General features: G+C 44.0%; 1 pseudogene; it reads left to right on the top strand.

The window, feature by feature from the left end:
• Positions 1 to 664: 664 nt before the first annotated feature.
• On the top strand, positions 665 to 3,754 carry LOC134463002 (adenosine receptor A1-like; annotated as a pseudogene).
• The last annotated feature ends 325 nt before the right edge of the window (positions 3,755 to 4,079 follow it).

Genomic DNA, 4,079 nt, shown 5'->3' with positions numbered 1-4,079 from the left:
TTCTACTGCATACTTCACAATCACTGAAGTTCCTGTAAGTTTACTCATTTCTCTTAAATGTGTTAATTGGTTTGGACACTGCTATATGTCCTATCCATAAACTGTCAACACTGCCAGAGTTGTAAAATAGTACATTTTAATGGATTAATTATAATGTAATATAGTTTTTGAAAGATTTTGGGCCTTTTTCTACTTTATTTGATAAGACAGTGTGAGAGGTGGACAGGAAGCGAGGTGGGAGAGAGACAGGGAGGGGTCGGCAAAGAAACTGCAAAGACCTGTCTGGGGCTCAGACACACACAGACACGCACGCATGCACGCACACACACACACACTATACAACTGAATGGCACATCTTCCTGTTATATTCATTAACATCGACACTGTGTTCCAAACTATTATTGTGTAAATTATATTTTCTATGATTTTCATAGATAGTCAATATAACAGCCATCCTAACTTCAAAGTAATTTCTTAAAGCATCAGTCTTGAATTACTTTGCGGCTACGTCTACGCCTACATCTACTGCTCCATCACAGGGAAACCCCAAACTCCACCCCAAACTTAAAACCAGTGTTCAAAAAATAAAAACCAAACAAGAACGATGGTTGCTCTTTGATGCTTGCAGTGTTGCCCAGTTTTATTCCTCATTTGAAGTGTACAACAACAACTGTTCATCCCCAATTCTGTGGAATCGTCCATATATAGCATAGGATGGCCTACGACACAGGAGAGCTCGTCTACGCCAGCCTGGGGGTCCTGATCGCCGTGCCGTGTTGCCTGGGCAACCTGCTGGTCATCTGGGCTGTGTGGACGTGTGGCGTCCTGAAGCAGCAGCCCACCTTCTGCTTCATCTTCTCGCTGGCCGTGGCCGACTTCCTGGTGGGGGCCGTGTCCGTGCCGCTGCGGGTGCTGGCCGACAGCCGAGTCCAGATGCCCTTCTACGGGTGCCTGAGCTTCTGCTGCTGGGTGCTGTACCTGCCCCTGGTGTCTGTCTTCTCACAACTCTCACTGGCCTGCGATCGCTTCCTCAGAGTCATCATACCCATCAGGTAAGGCTTGCACATCTAATGAATTGTCCTATACATACAACAATGTTTTTGTAATCATGTATGTATGTATGTATGTATGTATGTATGTATGTATGTATGTATGTATGTATGTATGTATGTATGTATGTATGTATGCATGAATGCAATGACTGGATAAATGATTTGATGCAACTGCAGTCCTTACTATTGTAATAGCTGTTGTGCAGGTCTAAGCAGATTTTGTTACTAGTGACTAGATAAGATATGAAATGAAAAGATATAAGATATGAAAATGAGGAAAAAACGGTATATACCACACACAAAATTGCCAATTTTTTCAAAATGTCAATAAATATCAGAGAAAACCAGATGAAGAAAGGTTCAATGCTATAACTTTGGCTAAATCCCATTACTAACTTCTACCCCTACCCTTTCCACTTGCCCCTTGTCCCGTCAAACGGAGCTGTAGGGCGTAGGGCTTCAAACGCAACCCCTACGAATGGAGACACCCAATCACGGAATGACACCCATAGCATTAAAGATAAACTGCGCAAGATTTTAAGTGGTTTATTTCCAGAATTCATGCTACCCATTCACCAATATCTTTTTCATGAATACTTACCACCACCATCAAATTCTAAGTATTCATTATGACTGGGAAAATTGCACTTTTCATACATTAAAAGGGAGATCTTTTTTTCACATGCGTTTCAAGGAGAGAAAAGTACCATTACACATTAGGACAATGTTAAACTTAGTACAATGGAATAATTATTGCCGCTTTAAAACCTTCAATTGCGGCGAAAATACTTAAATACTTGTGTGCTGTTGTGGATGCCGCTGCTTGCCGCCAATTTTTAAAGGCATTCGCAATGCGTTCAGGGAAATCTACTGTAGCCCTCTGTCTGGAGTGTGGTGTCGGAAAATCTCCGTACCCCTACCCCTCTACCTTAACGTGAATTGAGATGCCACTACCTCTACACGTGGACGCGCAAAACGGAGGGGAGGGGGAAAGGGGTAGGGCTAACCGTGCGATCACACCGCCGGCGTGTAAAGAGCTACAACGCTGCTAACTCCTGCCTGGAAAGCACAAGTCGTTGAACAAGGCAAACGATTCAACCTGAAGCGTTTGACTAGGGATCTCGACCAACCGAAGCTTGTGTTTCGAAAAATGTGAACATTCCATTTGCTGACACCTGCTGGCGCCGAGCTCATAGTTTTAGCTGAAGTTCAACTTTTGACGCCCTCAGCTTTTGACGCCCTCGGCTCTAGAAACGCTTTTGCTGCTTTGCTGTGTTCAATGCCGGTATGTGATCACATGGTAAGGGGTGAAATGGGATTCAGCATTTCTGTCAGAGTGCTAACTTTTCTAGGTCAATCTGTGAGTCAGTCATACCATATGTGGTCACAATTTAGGTCATAGAGGTCAACATAGACTGGAGTCAACTATTATGTGACATCCGTCAGTTGAAAACCAAAAGGACAACAAGAATCATGACATTGTTGGTCAGATCAAAGGCTATACAAGGGAGCTGAATATAAACTTGCAACTGTTTTTTTTTCCGTTAAACATTGGGATAGAGTCCCACTTACTCTATCGGTATAAACCATTTGTTCCATATCACCCTCATTTCTATCTAGACAGGAATCTGTCTACTGGGTACTAGCTGCTATTGCTTCAGATAGATATTGAGAATCTCTACAGTGTCAAAACCCCCACAAGCGTAAACACAATTTCGGCAACCCTGCTTAAATGGCCAGTATGGAGTCATTTCATTAGTAAAACGTGTATTTGTTACTGTGTTGGGAGCAACATCTTACTAGGAAACCTCAGAAAGAATTTACAAGTACAAACCATGTATCACTCATTCAGATTCTTTTTTTTGTAGAACTTCCAGTCTTCTCAGAAATGTTAACAAAATACGGGCAGACTAAAGCATTGCAAGCCTGACCTACACTGTGTTCATCTATTTTGGCTTCAAACCGCATGAGAAAGTGACTTTTACCACAATGTTTGTATTGTGTGCATGTTCCTGGTATACAGGTACAAGACCATTGTGACTACCCAGCGGTGCTGGTGGGTGGTGGCTGTGTGCTGGCTGGTGGCAGCAGTGGTCAGCTTCACTCCTCTCATGGGCTGGAACAACCGCGGTAATACTCCACAGCCTGGAAACTGGTCAGACTGACAGTTCCTGGACGTCATGTCCATGTCCTACCTGGTCCACTTCTACTTCTACACCTGCTTTGTGGTCCCCATGCTGATCATGACGGCGCTGTACTGCGGCATCTTCACTCTCATCCGCCGTCAGCTGAGGAGGCCCAGCATCGGCGTCTCACATCTCGACTACCGGAAAGAGCGCAACCTCATCCGGTCTCTCGTTCTGGTGCTGGTGCTTTTTGCCGGCTCCTGGCTCCCCATATTCATCATCGACATGGTGAATTATTACGTGGGGGTGTACACGGTCCCGCTGGGGGCTGTCTATGCTGGCATCCTCCTCTTCCAGGCCAGCTCGGCCATCAACCCGGTCATTTACGCCCTTAAGATCCAGCAAATACGTAGGGCCTGTAGGTCAATCCTAGGGAGGGTGTTTTCTCTTGTTGCAAGAAAGAGAATGCAGAACCCGGAGACAGTCACACACCAGCAAACAACAACAACCACAGCAGCAACACCAGGACAGCTAGATATTGAGGTCAAAACCGATGAAACGTCAGAAAAGTGCTAATTGACATCTGCACTATTATGGTAAATATCTAGTAACACCTGGTAAACTCACAATCGCCATCTTTCCTATTAGGGGTGGCATCATGGCAGCAATGAGAAATCATACATTCATTTAACCCATTTTAGCCTGGAGCGACATATACGCTGCATTCAGGATCTTGAGATTTGAGTTTTTATTAAAAATGTGGGTATGTTAAAGCTGAATGAACATATTCAAATGCAATTTGAGGGTCCTAGCTTTTCAATGCAACTTATTTCATATTTGTATGTGCTTCAGAGGCTGAGATATTAGGTTTTAATAGGCAGAGGGTACCTTTTCCCCAAAA

The sequence above is a fragment of the Engraulis encrasicolus genome, chromosome 14 (assembly GCF_034702125.1).
Source record: "Engraulis encrasicolus isolate BLACKSEA-1 chromosome 14, IST_EnEncr_1.0, whole genome shotgun sequence".
In the NCBI taxonomy this organism is placed as follows: Eukaryota; Metazoa; Chordata; class Actinopteri; order Clupeiformes; family Engraulidae; genus Engraulis; species Engraulis encrasicolus.
This window is presented reverse-complemented; position numbering and strand designations above follow the sequence as displayed.